General features: G+C 30.3%; 1 protein-coding gene across 1 annotated transcript in view; it reads left to right on the top strand.

Moving 5' to 3' along the window:
* LOC114330699 (gastrula zinc finger protein XlCGF8.2DB-like) overlaps window positions 1–17,661 on the top strand; it is a 34,512-nt gene that overhangs the window by 14,651 nt on the left and 2,200 nt on the right. The gene's annotated exons all lie outside the window — the stretch shown is intronic.

The raw sequence follows: 17,661 nt of genomic DNA on the forward strand, positions 1-17,661 counted from the left end.
AGTTTCTTAAGTAACTTTTTATTAATTAAAGGAAAATAATACGTACTATACAATAGATTTTGCAAATATGGTAGAAAAAGACAAATTTGTTATTATAAATATATAGGTGGAAAAGTATAAAACTATAAACAAAATTAATTATGTATCCGAATCTTGTACTTCGTCAGACTCCCCTCGAGACTCAGATTCCTCTTCTACATGATCTGTAAATAGTTGTAATATATATTTAGAATTAATGAAAAATTAATTAATAATTAATTAATTGAGTTGCTACGTATTCTCTGTCCTTTTATACGGAGTCGAAGCCTGGACAATCACGGGCGCATCTGAAAAAAGACTTGCCATTGTTGAGATGTGGTGTTATCGAATAATGTAAAAAATATCATAGACACAACACGTAACAAACACGGAAACATTAAGAAAGATGAAAAAGGAAAAGAAATACTCAACACTATGAAGAAAAGAAAAATGAGCTACTTTGGTCATATACTAAGAAATAAAAAACGTGATGTGATTGGTTAAATAGGATAGGATAGTAAATATAAGGAAAAGTGCAAGAAAAAAGAGAACCGGGAAGACGATGCATATTCTGGTTGAAAAATTTGAAGTAGTGAAGTGTTAAAAACAACAATAGAACTCTTCAGAATCGCTGCAGACAGAATAAAATGGGCCGTGATGATCGTCATTGTCATGAAAGGATGAGGCACACGAAGAAGCAGAAAATTGAGTTAACTAAAAAAAAAAGATTTCAGTTATAAAAAGAACATGTATGTAAGCTTACCTTCAGCAATATATCTGACATTCTCTGTGGTTCGCTGATGAACTATAGCATCATAAATTGATTGAGGCAAACAATCTCCCTCAAACCAATTAAAATCTAATTTATCCATATTTAGTATCCATCCATTTCCGTTAGGTGTTAAAGAACTGGGGACTTGCAAATATACGATTCGCCAAATTCTCGTGATATACTGAGTACTTAGCAGATGTCTCAATTCGGCTTTGCACGGAGGCAAAGTAGATGGATCACACTTTTTCAAAAAGGCTCATTTTTCTTATTAGACTTATAATTTCGGCAGAATGTTTGAAATCGTGCTGTGTTGATATTTGATATTTTTTGTACCATAAATTTCGCACACAAATTCTTTCAAAGTTTCGAAAATTTCATCGCGCGTACCGGTAACGTGGGCAACTCCAAGGCCCGTTAATGCTTTCTGATAAATAAATTTTTTTTTAATATTTTAAACGGTCTGATTTTGCCCTTTTGGAAAAAAGACGAATTATAATCACATCCGGTTAATGTGTGGAAAGCAGGCAAACTCGTACATAAAGATGGCTCTAATTCCGTATGTTGCTTCTTTATATTTATGTACCTTTTAGAATTTCCAGTACCATACTCCATAAAAATCTCCAGATCGTCACTTTGGAGATGATCCATGTTTCCAAGCATAATTATTAAAACATCTGTATCAGAAGTTTTAATAAGAACATTGGTCTTTGCTAATGTATTAAGCTTACATATCTACGTGATGAACTATCTTCGTGTCGGCTTCTTCGTGATTTTCGCAGGTCATGTTTCGTGGATCGACATTTCTATACCATCATTATTTACAACATACCAATAACATGTATCATATTGGTGTATATAGATCACCAAATGGATCTAGTGCTGTATTTTTTGATTTTCTTCAAGAATTATTTGAGTTAGAAGAAATGTGTACAAATGACATTGTAATGTTGGGAAATTTTAATGTAAATGTGTTAAATGTTTCTGGAGTCGGGACTAAACTCTTAAATATTATTCAAGCAGCTGGATGTAAACAAATCGTTAAAATACCAACACGAATTACTGCAAACTCCAGAACTCTAATAGATCTAATTATCACAAATTGCAAACTTCAAGAAACTGACCGAACTTTGCCGAAATTTACTGATCACGACATTATTGGCACGTCCATTAATATTTGTGCAAAAAAAGAATTTAAAAATGGTATCTTCTAGATATATTACGCCTGAGAAAATTGAAGCAATTAACATTGATTTAATTGGAAAAGATTGGAATTATTCGTCTACCAATGTTGACGTTTTGTATGAATACTTTTTAAATAATATCAGAAGCAGTTTGGATAAGATAGCACCAACCCAACATAAATTCCGTTCTGATAGTAGTTATTGGATTGATGAAGAAGTACGAAATTTACAAAGAGATAGAGACATCCGTTTTTCAACATTTTGGTATACGAATAATCCATTAGATTTTCAACGGTACAAACGGAAGAGGAATGAAGTTGTTACCTTAATTAGAAGAAAGGAAAAAATATTTTACGAGCAAAAAATTGATCAATGTCGCTATGACAGTAAAAGAATGTGGAGTACTTTAAAAGAAATTGTAAATAGTAGTAATAATACATCGAATTTTAGCATATTAGATAGTAGGTTAAATGTTACTAAAGACTTAAATAAGTTTTACTTTGATAGTATTGAGGGGATTCCTCAAAATATTCCTAGATCCTCAAATTTTTCTGAAATACAGCTTGATATTGTTTCTAAGATTGATCCTTTTCCCATCATTTCACTTGGTAAATTGCATAAAGTGGTAAGTAGTTTAAAAAATAAAGCAACTGGTGACGATATTCTGACAGTGTCACTGTTGAAAGGGATATTTTCAGTGGTTGGTTACCCATTGTTAAACATAGTTAATACCTGCCTGCAAGCAGGAGTTCTGCCGTCAGTATTAAAATGTAGTACCATAATACCTGTACCAAAAATAAGTAAACCACAGGCATTTGAAGATTTTAGGCCGATTAATTTACTTCCGATAATCGAAAAAATCATTGAATTATTAGTTTATGATCACTTATTTAACTATTTAAATGAATATAATTTGCTGTTTGTAAATCAATCTGGTTTTAGATGTAGGCACTCTACTGAAACTGCATGCCAGTTAGTATGTAACACATGGAAGAAAGATATAGATGACGGTAAAATAGTAATTAGTGTCTTTGTAGATTTAAAAAGGGCTTTTGAAACAATAGACAGGCAGATGTTATTAACGAAATGCAAAAATTATGGAATAACGAGTTGCGTTCAAATGGCTAGAAAATTATCTAAACGGTAGATGTCAAAAAACTAAAGTAAATAATAATATTTCAGACGAAATAGGTACTATATATGGAGTTCCCCAAGGAAGCGTTCTTGGACCATTATTATTTGTTTTATATATAAATGATCTACATCTCTATCTTAAAAATTCATTTGTAAATCTGTTTGCAGATGATACATTAATTTCTGTCTCTGGACAAGATTTTAATAATTTAGTTCAAACAATAAATGATGAATTAGATATTCTTAATAATTGGTTGATGGCAAATAAATTGAAACTAAATGCTCAAAAAACTAAGTGTATGATTTTGGGTACTAAGATAAATTGTTCTAAATTTAATCAAGGAAATTTTAGTATTAAAATAGGTGAAGATATAATAAGCTATGTAGATGAAATTAAATATCTTGGAATTTTATTTGATCCACAGTTAAATTTTACCAAACATAAATTTTCTGTGTAAAAAAATTGGTAAAAAAATCGGTTACTTCTCTAGAATATCTAAAGGGCTTTCCCGATGGTCTAGGAAGGTTGTGTATAATACAATAATATTTCCGCATTTTAATTATTGTATGTCACTGTTTATTTCATGTTCAAATGAACAGGTATATCGTTTGCAGTTGCTTCAAAATAAAGCTATGAGAATTGTCCTTGGATGTAGCAAGTATACCTCTATAAACTTTATGCTGGAAACATTAAATTTTTTAGATGTTAATCAGCTTATTACTGAGTCATGTTTGGTGTTAATATTTAAAATTATTAACAAGCAAGCTCCTCAATACTTCAATAATTATGTCATTAAAAGATCACTTTTGTTAGGTCAGTATAATTTAAGATTTGATAATTATCATATTGAAAGGTTCAATACAAGTGCCATGGAAAAAACTCTTTTTGTTGAAGGACTAAGAATATATAACAGTCTACCATCTAGCATAAAAGATTCACCAAATGTTAAAGTCTTCAAAAGTAGGTTAAAAAAATTGTATTTTAAGAATTAGTTGATTTTTCGTTTTTAAGTTATAGTTATTTAAATATATGTAAATGTTTATTTGTAATGTAATAGCTAAAAAGCTAAATAAATCCTATTATTTATTTATTTATCTCATCTGTAGACCAATGTTCAATTAAAAATTTTACAAAACTCTGCTTAAATTTAATATTTTTTAATTCCTCGGCAAAATCTGTTAGTATCCATCCATTTCCGTTAGGTGTTGAAGAATTACATAATATGTATATTATAGCCCTTTTCATTCACATGTACGCGTAATTTGTTTAATCACCTGCCAGTTGGAAAATTTCACCAAAAAAAACCTGTCTTTTTTAGAATATTCATTTTTAATATTACAAAATGCCCTGTCAAAATAACAATTGCACCTCACTGTCCGGAAGGAATGTACATAGGTATGCATGTATAGTTGTATACTTTATACTCGTTAATAATATGTACAGATTCAGATGAAATCTTCTGAAGTTCAGATGCATCCCCTGAAAATAATCCTGGGGCGCCCATGCAAGTATCTTTCAGAGTTAAAATTGCCCTCAAATCGCCTGGCCTATTTATTTTCTTTATATTTGAATATTTAAATTTACTTTAAAGTCATGTCAATGATATTTTATGTAATAACAATTTTTACCCTTTTTTAACTTTGGGGGGGGATTTTTGGGGAAAATAACCGCTGCCCTCCAGCCAGACCGACATTTTTGTATTAGGCTATCATGGAAGAGTCACCTGAAAAATTTTCAGGTTGCCTAAAATACCTACTCAAGCATGTCTCACAGCTCTTGGACCATGAGTATGATATTCGCCATTTGTTTGTGGATTTTAGATGTGCCTATGGCAGTACAGACTGTCCTTTAATATCCCAATACACTTAGTGAGGTTGGAGAAAGCAACCCTCTTAAGAGTTGAGCGTAATGTTAGAGTGCAGAACGGAATATCAAGAATTTTCCAGACATAAACAGGGCTTTGACAGGAAGATAGCTTATCATGCCTTCTATTTAACATTGCCCTAGAGAAAGGATTGCCCTCATACTAGCGTATGCTGACGACATAGATATCATAGCAAGAACAAAGGTGGACCTGGTTCAATCGTTCACGGTATTGGAAGCAGCAGAAACAAGAAAGGGACTAAACGTTGACACTAATAAAACTAAGGATATTGAAGGTCACAAATAATAATGAAGTAGCAAAACCTGAAGATCTAATGGTTGGAACATATACTTTCAAAGGAGTAAGAGAGTTCGTATATAGGCTCACATATCAACCAAGGTAATGCAGTCTTCTTCTTCTTCCTCTTTATAAGCAATTATTCTGCTTTTTCATTGGCGGATAGATACCTATGGTATGGTTGTCACTCCATCTTTTGCGCCGTCAGCCAATACTTCGGCTGATTGGTGATTTTCCTCTTGCTATTTTGAGCAATTGTGTCTCCCCCATTCTGCTTATGTGGTTATTCCATTCTGTTTTTCTATTTACTGTCCATTTGTTTATATACTGTATGTTACATTATCTTCTGTCTTCACTCCTTTTTCGATCTCTCAGTGTATTTCCTCTAATTCTTCTCAGTTCTCATCTTTGCTTTTGCATTGTTTCCAATAGTCTTTGTGTTGTGGTTGTGTCGGGTCTTGTTTCTAATGCATATGTTATTATTGGTCTTTCACTGGCTTTATAAATTCTTGACTACATCTTAGTGTTAATATGTAGGTTTCGCAATATAGTGTTATTGAGAAATCATGTCAATCTATTTGCTTTTTGTACTTGATTTCTAACTTCTTGCTTCAGGTCTCCGTAGCTTGACAATGTAATTCCAAGGTATTTTATTTCCATTACTTGTTCAATACTGATACCATTAATTTCTATTTTACATCTTTATGCTATATTGCATCTATACATGATTTTCCAGTACGAAAACCCTATAGTTCATCTTCTAAACTTATCCTTTAGTAGTATTTAATAAGTTGATACCTCTGTAGTCTTCTGGCTGCCTTTTGTCTCCTTTTTTAATAGTAAAATTAGTTCGCTTGTTCTCCATTCTTCTTGTATTTTATAATTTTGTTAATTAATGTTGTTAATTTTGTTCTGTCATTCCTGCTCCCCAAGTTTTGCACTAATTCGTTTGGCAAGTTTTCCTGTTCTTCAGCTTTTTAAGTGTTTTTCGAACTTCGAAGTAATACAGTAACTGCAGAAATTACAGACGTATACAGGGTGTTTCTAAATAAGTATGACAAACTTTAAGAAGCAATTCTACATGAAAAAATAATGACAGTTTGCTCTATAAACATAGGCTGAGATCTGCAAATGAAATTTTCTGGGTTTTAAGAGTTAGTTATTATGCATTTTTTGACATACAATTAAAAATTTAATCTTCACCCTTGGCGCACGTACGGGTAATGATCTGACATTTTTTAAAGATAAAAGCTAGTACTCCACTGAGATATTTCAAATTAAAAACCATTTTCGAATTCCTAGTTCAATTTGTGACAAAAATCTATCTTCCCTTTTTTTTCAAACAACGCTTCGTTTTCTTACAAAAAAATAAAACATCTTAACGCTTACAAATTATCCGACATTACTTTCTATATGAATGTACAGGGTGTTTGTTAAAGAATGGGCCATAGCTTAACCTTAGGTTCCTCAGCTTAAAATAAGTCGATTTAAGCTAACTTACCTTAGTACGAAAGTTGATAATAACCGAAATACAGGGTGTCAGAGTTAAACTTTTATTTTATTTATTCTTTAATATTTCCTGACAGGCATGGTATAACAACACGAAATTTGGTTAACGGGGGTTTTTTGGGATGAGAAATCTAAATTAGCCACCAAAAATGATGTATTTCCCAGAGGGCGCCACATACGCCTTTCAGCGCTCACTAAATACGTTCAATTTTTTTAACCCCCACTCTACATACTTTTTGAATCAAAATTTTTATTCTATTATTATTTTTACTTAAAAAAAGTATACTACATTCATCTCGCTAAACTCAACTGTTTTCGAGATAAACGCATTTTAAATACCTTTTCTAAGTAAAAATATTAAGAGAATATAAGTTTTGATTCAAAAAGTATGTAGAGTGAAAGGCGTATGTGGCGCCCTCTGGAAATACATCATTTTTGGTGGCGAATCTTTTTCCAAAATTTTGTGTTGTTATCCCATGCCTGTCAGGAAATATTCAAGAATAAATAAAATAAATGTTTAACTTTGACACCCTGTATTTCGGTTATTATCAACTTTCGTGCCAAGGTAAGTTAGTTTAAATCGACCTATTTTAATCTCTTTTATTTTTTGCTTAAAAATGAAGCATCATATAAAAAAAGGGGAAGATAGATTTTTTGTCACAAATTGAACGAGTAATTAAAAAATCATTTTTAATTTGAAATATCTCAGTGGCGTACTATTTTTTTTTAAGTTATACTTATTTACGATCGAGAGTGAAATTTTATAATGCCGGGCGCATGCGCACACAGACAGTATGTAGTTCGTTGCTAATCTTTCAAGATATGTATGTATTAGCGCTGTCAGCGCAAATAAGTCATTAATAGGATATATTAGTGTTTTTAGTAAATGTATTATTTATTATAATTTTTGTGTCTTTGGATTTGTCTTCCTCGGGAATAAGATATTTTATAATAATAGCAAGTATATTTAAAGTGTTTTTGTATACTTCACTTTTGGTCTATTAAATTTGTCAGTATGTATGAGAAATCTTGTAACCTGTCAAAGCAAAGGGGGCATAGCGCAGTGGTAGAGCGTGTGACCGGAGATCGAGAGGTCCCGGGTTCAAATCCCGGACGATTTATATTCGTTTTTTTATTTTTGGTATCGTTTTAATAAAAAAAAATTAAAAGTGGTAGGTAAGAAAGTTAGTTTAATATTTAAATAAAATACAAATAACCCGTTACGTATATTAATTTCGTTGGAATCATAATAATAGAAGTATAACTTCTTACGTGCGTACAAAGTACACACACATTCTTTTTTTTAATTTCAGACCATTACTCGTACGCGCGCCAATGGTTAATATAAAAGAAAATTTTCAACACCCCGTATATCGGAAACGAAGTATTTGGGGACATAGTTTATCAAGCAAACTGTCATTATTTTTTATAAAGGATTACCCCTTAAAGTTTGTCATACTTATTTAGAAACACCCTGTATATCTAGCAAATAGAGCGTACTATGGACATAGAAACTTTTAACATCAAAAATAGTCACAAAAATAACAAAAATATTGATATACAGAACTTTAATAAAGCCCGTCCTCACTTACGCATCAGAAACGTGGACGATAACAAAAAGTGATGAAGAACAGTTGGAATTGAACAGTCAATGTTAAAGCTGCAAATCCACCTGCCTCTTGTCAGTTTGAATATCTAATTTAAGCAAAAACAATATATTATATTTGACACATGCATATTTGTTTCTGTTTTCTGACAGCAGTAAAATGTATTTTGAATTAAATAAATTACATACATTCTTCTTTTTGTGTGAATTAATATAATTCAAAATTTATTTTTTTTGTCACCCTGTGTAAATAATTATAGTAATGTTTATATTACTGAAAAGGGAATTGAATAACCTTTCACTCTACTATCACACGACCCCTATTCTCATTTATGAAATTATCGATTACGTCATCACGCCCAGATGGATGACATCACTAGTATGCTATATATGCCCAAAAAATCGTAATTTAAAAATAAAAATCGACCTATTTCGCTATTTCTCTCCAAAATATTCCATTCTCGAAAAAATGAATTTATTCCATAATTTTGCCCCTTACTATTATTAGATTGTAGTGTTTTTAATAAATTAAATATTACGTGTTTTTTATTCAGTGTTTGTAAATAATAGAATATAAAAGTAAGTGTTTTTATTTAAATAAATATAAGTGTCTAAAAATATAAATCAGTAAATACGTAACATTACATTATGCATATCATTCCTTTGGTCTTCTAAAAGCACGAACTTGTCTATCACTCACATCCAACCAAAAGCTTGAATTATCTGTCCACAGAACTTGTTCCCAATCCGCTTCTTCTCATTTTATATGATCCCTGCCAAAAGTTAACTGTGCTCTACCATTAGCTCTGCTTAATGCTGGTCCCTCGAGGAGCAATGCAAGGATGCAAATTTATACTTGTGTTTTGAAGCTCAGATTGCAACTGACTATGGAAGACACTAGATCCTTCTCTATTCGGCGATAACTCCAAGCTTCTTGATAGAATACAACCGCTTGAACACATTCCTCCGGTGTTTATTTCTGGATTCTCATTGCGTCTTCACGCTTTAAGCAATAGAATATCGAAACGCGTAAAAATCAAACCTTAAACTGGTTTAAAATCGATTTACCATTGAAGGAACGTGACAAAATATCGGTGATACGATATCGGAAGAAACGCGATAATCGGTGTATGGTTCCGTGTAATGCGGACGTGTATTTTGTGAGCTCCGTAGTGAAATGTTTTAAAACATGGTAAAAACAGGAAAATAAATGTATACAAGTGCATCAGTGGATGAGCATCTAAACTGTAAGACATAATATCTTTTTAATTTTTATCTACAACTAATATTTTGAAAATGGACTATTAGAAAAACTAAAGCAAAACACATACTTAACATAGTTGTTATTTTGGCAACAACCGCAAAAACCTCAATCGAACCGTAAACATTCATTAAATATTATAAAGCGGTCCATGCACGAAAACATGTCACAGCCAACCAATGCCGAAATATTAGACGAAATTAAGAAAATAAGAAATTTGGTAGAAGCAAGTGAAGTTCGAATATTATTAAAGATAGAAGAAAAGTTAAATAAAGAAATTAAAACATTAGAAAAAGAAAACTTAATATTAAAAGAGAAAGTAGAGCTATTAGAAAGACAAAATAAAAAAAATAATATTGTAATATTCGGTATTAAACAAAATATACCAGATGTATCAGTGGATAGTGTTTGTAATAAATTAAATAATTTGTTGAATTTACAATTGGAAGTCGATCATATTAATAACGTTTATAGTCTGGGAAAGTCACCAGAAGCACCGATAAAAGTAGAATTTATATCTAACATCAATAAAACAAAAATTCTCAGAAATTGTTCTAAATTGAAGGGTTCAAACATTATAATATCACATGATCAAACAACAGCTCAGCGAGAAACATATGCAATACTTAGCAGACATCTAAAAAGATTAAAAAATTCATCGAATAAGTGCTACATTAAAGGTGAAAAACTGTTTGTTGATAGCACAGTATTTACTGCTCCAGACATATTAGAAATTGAAGAAATTGAAGCGACAAGGAATCAAATACATGCAAACAGCGCTCCCAACACCCCCAAAAGAGGCACAACCGAAAAATCGTCAGTTGCAGATATAGATTCGTACGATAAAAACACACATATTAACGAAAAAGTACCAAAACCAACAAATCCGACATCAAAGACTAGTGAAATAAAATCCAGAACACGTTTTGGATCCACAAATAAAAAATAGTGGGTACTTGCTATCAATAGGATAGTTGTTAGATGTAAATTTATAGTGTTGTAAACTGTTTATTTGTTAGTATAGGAGTAATATTCTTATCGATTTGCGGTACACATAATTAGTGATGATATTAATAACAATGGATCAATATATTCGGGAGTTTGAAATATACTCATTACCAACTTACACTCTGGACACACCAGAAGAATGTTCACAGATTTTAGAAATAAATAGAAACAATCAAAATTTAAAAATTTTGCATATGAATATTCGCAGTATAAACAAAAATCTAGATGAATTTTTAATAACATTAAATAAAATTAATTCTGATATTGACTGTATAATCTTAAGTGAAACATGGGAAATAATTGATATAAATGTATTTGATGTTCCGGGATATGATGTCGTATATAGTGAGAGCCATTACAATCAAAACGATGGTGTTGTTATATACATAAAAACATCTTTAAAGTACAAATTTGAAATACTTCCTTTTTATAATAATATAAATTTGTTGCAAATTCAGATAAAACTAGAAAATCGTCAATTAATTAAAGTGACTGCTTTGTACAGATCACCCAGTACTAACTTAAATGATTTTAATCACAGTTTGTATGAGTTTCTAGAAAAGACTGAGACTGATTCGGATGAGTATGCTGTATTTGTGGGAGATATAAACATTGACTTGTTGCAGCCTGATGATAACTACCTGCCGAGTACTTAAATATTTTAAGTGAGTTTGGCTATATCTCAACAATAAATGAACCTACTAGGGTTCAGGCCAGCAGCAAGTCATGTTTAGATCATATTTTTTTGAAAACAGAAGTTAACAATTTGGACTATGTTTTGCCACTAGTCTTGAAATCTTCAGTTACTGATCATTATATAACAATTCTACAATTAGTAACTGGTGGAAGCATACAAAAAAACGCTCGAAAATTCAGAAATATTATTAATACAACAAAGTTAACTTATACATTTCAAAATACTAAATGGGATTCAATATATTCTTTACAGGACCCAGAAGTTGCGACGAATACATTTATGAGAATCTTGAAACATAACCTGGAAGCGTGTAGTGAGAAAAAACAGCTAAGAAGGAAACGTGATAAAATCGCTCCTTGGATAACAAGCGCACTGCTAATTTCTGTAAATAAAAAAAATAAAATGTATACTGAACTTCATAACGACCCAAATAACATTATTCTAAAAAACAGATACAAAATATACAGAAATAAATTAACTTCGCTAATACAAAAAGCAAAATTTCGATATTACCAACAGCAAATTGAGAGCAACGAAGGCAACTGTCAAAGTCTATGGAAAGTGGTACAACAAATTACCAAGACGAAAAAACGAGATGAAGGAATTGACAGTATAAAGCAAGCAAACACAAACAAATTATTAAGCGAAAAGTTGGATATTACTAATGAATTCAATAAACATTTTAGTGAAATCGGTAAAAAACTGGCAACTAAAATACATCAAGATCATGAATACATTTCTAACAGACATACTGTCTCTAATTCTTTTGTATTTGCACCGATTACAAGTGATGAAATAAAAAATATAATATTCGGATTAAAAAATGGTAAAGCAGTCGGTATTGACAATATAAAAGCAGAAACAATTAAAAGTATTTCTGATTATATCACTGAACCTTTGACATACATACTGAATAAATGTGTGGACAGTTCTATTTATCCTTCAGCTTTTAAGCATGCTATTGTGACTCCAGTATATAAAAAAGGAAACTCGACTGATATGAATAACTATCGACCTATATCTCTCATTACCCACATTTCAAAAATATTTGAAAATGTAATCAAAACTAGATTAGTATCTTACCTAGGAAAGTACAAAATACTTTCAGAAAAACAATTTGGTTTTAGGGAAAATACATCCACACAAGACGCCATTCTTTCACTAACCTCAAAAATAAATAAATCTCTTAATGAAAGTAAGCCGTGTTTGTGCATATTTATAGATCTATCAAAAGCTTTTGACACAGTTAGTCATCATTTACTTTTGCAAGCTATGGAAGATATTGGTATACGAAATAAATCACTAAAACTGTTTGATAGTTATCTAACTAAGAGACAACAAACTGTAAAAATAAGCGATGTAGAGAGTAGTCCACGTATTATTGATTATGGAGTTCCACAAGGTTCAATACTTGGACCTATCCTGTTTAATATATATATAAATGGTTTATTTTCATTGGAATCTACTGGAAGCATTATCGGCTTTGCAGATGACACCGTAATATTCTATAATGCTACCAATTGGGAAGAACTAAAACATACAGCTGAAATTGACTTTCTAAAAATTAAAAAATGGTTGGACTATAAATTATTAACAGTCAACCTAAGTAAAACCAATTATCTACCATTTAGTTGCTATTCTTCGGGTGCTCCTCAATTTAACCACTTATGTATTACACAATCAATGTCCATTGCACCTGAAAAGAAAATGAAATATTTAGGGATTATTATAGACCCCCACATGAAATGGGATCTACATATAAAGTATTTAATAAATAAATTAAGAGTAATACTGTACAAATTTAGAAAACTAAAACAACTGGTACCTACCAATCACTTGAAAACTTTATATTTTGCATTGGTTGAAACTCATCTGCGATATGGAATTTTAGTATGGGGTTCAACTTATAAAACACATATCACCTCCCTAGAAATTATGCAAAGAAAATTTCTTAAATTAATCTTGTCCAGAAGTACAGTGTATGCATCTGATAGTCTATATACTGAAATGAAAATTTTGGATGTAAGGCAGTTATACTATCTGTGTTCTGGCATCAGGTATTATTCAAATAAAAGTTTAGATGCACTACCAACACACCAATATAATACTCGTCAAAGAGACCATTTTATTGTTCCTCTTATGAATAAAACTAGTACACAAAAATCGTATACCTACATGGCTCCCAAACTATATAATACTATTCCGGACTATATTAGGTACATTGTTAATTTATATAGTTTTAAACACCAATTGAAAATATTTCTTTTGAATACAGACAGATCAATTATACACAACTACTTTGATATATTATAATGATCCATTGGTAGATTGAATTGTTAGATTTAAATGTTTTTGTTACCTTTTATTATATTATTAGACATTAATATTTTTAATTTAAATTTATTTTTATAAATTTTATATTGTACATATTGTTGAATTTATATTTCCCTCGAATTAAATAATCTATATTATTTTAATTTCAAATTTTTATACATAGTTTTATAGATTATAAATTATACCTATTTATATTATTATGTAACCGAAACAAGTGTGTAGACACTTATCGGTATATGTACTACTTTATTCAAATATTTTATTTATATATGTATACAAAGCTGTAATTTTTTTTTGAATAAAGTTCATTCAAGGAACGTGACAAAATAACTGATAAAGTTAGAAATTCAACAGCAAAAACTTTTCAGTCCCATTTTCATGTGTCGTTAAAAGAAATATTACACAGAGTCTTTCAAAATATAGTAAGATAATGTACATTTTATTTAAATGGGAAATACTTGCCAAAAATAATAATTAGTGCGTTTATTTCTTGGAGCAGTATACACAAAAGTATAATAGACCAGGAAGGATCTGTTTTTAGGTGGATGTGAGAGGTGGCATTCGGGTTTTTGCGGATAAAGTTAGGTGATAACTTCGTTAATAATAATTGACTTATGTTCCTCCTCAAATATGCCCGGAACATTAATAAAAAAAAATAAAATATTTAAAAATTTCAAAAAATTTCGTTTTTTCTAATTTCTTTGCTTATAACTTTAAAACGATTCATTTTGGAACAAAGTCGTATAGGAATAATAGAAAGACAATTAAATTTTCTATCAGATACGATTGGTTAAAAATGTCTTAATTTATCACCCTTGCTGCAAAATAGCAATAAATATAAAATAAGGGGACAAAACAAGCCTGTCCTTATTCAATGTTTTTCCATTACTTAGGTTACACTTGGAACCTTCCTAATTCGCTTAGAAAATTTTTGTAATGTGCTAAAATCGTCCACCTTTCATTAAAATTGACTTACTAGATTTTGCATAATAATTTTGCAATCTAACCTTTTTTTTTTAAATTAAAATTTTTTAAAATCTTACACAACAAAAACTAGAGCATACAAAGATTTGTCAATTTTTTGCATATAAAGAAGCATTCCATCTATCTAATACACTTTACAGAATTGAAATCGGATTATTTACGCAGCCTCAGCAATGATTTAAAGTTATAATTAATTTTTTGGCTTATAAACAAATTAGTGCTGTGGCCAGGAGGGGGTGCTACGGGCTCCTTTACTCAGATGGACTTACCCAAATTTTTTTTATGTATTTTGACACGTAGAACACGAATTTTTTGGGTAACAGTTGATCCGGATGTCGATAAGATTGTTATAAACAAAGAACTTGAGGAATTACATAACATCGATTTTTCGCAAAATAGAACATTTTTTGTATTTCTTGGGTAATTCTAAGCAAAAAATGTTGTTACAAGTTTTTTCGCATGATGCATAGTTTTCGAGATAAACGCGGTGAAACTTAAAAAATCGAAAAATTGCAATTTTTGAACGCGAATAACTTTTGATTAAAAAATAAAATAGCAATTCAGCTGACAGCATTTGAAAGTTTAAGTCAAATTATACCGGTTTTAATTATTTGCATTGCTAAAAATTAATTTTTTTATTATTAAACAAAGATATTTGTTTATAAGCCAAAAAATTGTTTATAATTTTAAAACATTGCTGAGGCCCCTTAAATAATCCAATTTTAATTCTGTAAAGTGTATTAGATAGGTAGAGCACCTCTTTATAATATGTAAATTCTAAAATGGCCTATTTTTTGTTCAGAAAGATTTTAAAAAAAATTTTAAAAACATTTAGATTGCAAATTTATTATGCAAAATCTATTGGGTCGATTTTAATGAAATTTGGTAGACCGTTTAAGTAAATTAGAAGAATTTTCTAAGCGAATTACTAAGGTTCTAAGTGCCACCAAAGTGGTTAAGAAACATTGAATAACAACAGGCGTATTTTGCCCCCTTATTTTGTATTTATTGCTATATTGCAGAAAAGGTAATACCTTAAGAAATTTTTGACCAGTCTTATATCATACAAAATTCAATTATCTTTATTTTATTTCTGTACGACTTTCTTCTAAAACGAATCGTTTTAAAGTTATAAGCAAAGAAAGCAGAAAAAAAAATCGATGTTTTTCGAAATTTTTAAATATTTTAATTTTTTATTAATGTTCCGGGCATATTTGAGAAGTGCATAAGTCAATTATAATTACTGAAGGTGTCACCTAACTTTATCTGCAAAAATCCGAATGCCACCTCTCACATCCAAAAATAGACGTTTTTTTACAGATTAATCCTGGTCTATAACACAAGTACCTAATTTTTTATTATTACAATTTTTACGACATACGCAAATATATTTCTTGAACTCGGCCCAGATTTGACTTCTCCAATTATACATTATTTGTCATTTAGTTCCATTTTATTGATTTATAGCCCAATAGATGACCGTTTTGGAGTGTAATTTTCAGGGGCAACTCCGAATTGCATGAAAATTTGGATTTAAGTTATACTTACCCTCCACTAAAAGTTGAAATTGTGTCGTTGGTTGCTTTTACTTGGGGGGTGACAGTCACCCCTTCTCGGGGGGTGAAAAACGCTTGTTTAAAATAAACACGGAAATGGATAAACTGACAGATTATAAGCAACTTTCGTTCTATAAAGTTTTTTACGTAAGTCAATACTTTTCGGGTTATTCGCGATTGAAAATGTTGATTTTTAGACAAAAAAACTACGTTTTCAGACCGTTTTTCCCAAATATGTAACTCAAAAAGTAAATATTTTATCGAAAAAAATATTCCTAGCAAAAGTGTAGCTTATAAACAATCGAAAAAATGGTGTCTCAGTAAAATCTATAAATTGAGTAAAAGCAAAGTTGTAGCTCATGAAAAATTCGTTCTTATTCGTCTAATTCCAAATCGAATAATTCAACGCGAAATCACCGAAAAATCAAGCACTTTTCGTCAAAAGCTTATTAACATTTGAAAAGTATCTAAAAAAAACTTTATATTTGTTTTTTACAAAATTTTCTAGCATCAAAAATAAACGAGTTACACTGAAAAAAAAGTTGCCCCATTTTTTTGGTAAAAAAATCGTGAAAACCTGCCTATATTTAGTACCCTAAATAAAATTAATCATTACCGCTTTACCATTTATTTTAACTCTATGTAGATTGTTTATAATATGACCTGTAAGTTTTATTGGTTTGAAGTGTTTATTTTTGAAAAAATTCGGTCTTATAGTAAAAAAAAATTTCTAAAAATTTTTGAAAAATTTTCTTTTTTCATAATAACTTAAAAAGAAAAATCTTAACGAGTAAAAAAATGTAGGTTTTGCTATTATAAATATGCTTGTTTCATTTTGTTTTTCCGTAAAACAAAAATTGGTTAAGATATGGCTGTTCAAAACTTGCATACACTCGTGATTAGTGACCCGTTTAAGCTTTTTCAACTATAACCCTTTCAAAGATAAGCACTTTAAACCGGTGAGACCGACAGATCATATAAAAAATAGATAAGTAAGTAAATTGTTTTTAAAGCGGTAGCGATTAATTTCATTTGGGGAGCTAAACACGGGGAGATTGTCATAATTTTTTACCAAAAAAAGAGGGCCAACTTTATTTTGAGCGTAACAGTTTATTTTTAATGCTAAAAACTTGTATAAACTTGTATAAAAATAAAGCTTTTTATAAACACTTTAAAAAAGTTTGAATGGGTTTTTCCCGATTTTTCGGTGACTTCACATTGAAATATTCGATTTGGAATTAGACGAATAAGAACGTGTTTTCCATGAGCTACAACTTGGTTTTTACTCGATTGATAGACTTTAATGATAGACCATTTTTTTCGGTTTTTATAAGCTACACTTTTGCTAGGGATATTTTTTTCGATCAACTATTTATTTTTTGAGTTATTTGCGAAAAACCGTCTGAAAACGCAGTTTTTTTGTCGAAAAATAAACATTT

Source organism: Diabrotica virgifera, chromosome 2, assembly GCF_917563875.1.
Source record: "Diabrotica virgifera virgifera chromosome 2, PGI_DIABVI_V3a".
NCBI classification, from domain to species: domain Eukaryota; kingdom Metazoa; phylum Arthropoda; class Insecta; order Coleoptera; family Chrysomelidae; genus Diabrotica; species Diabrotica virgifera.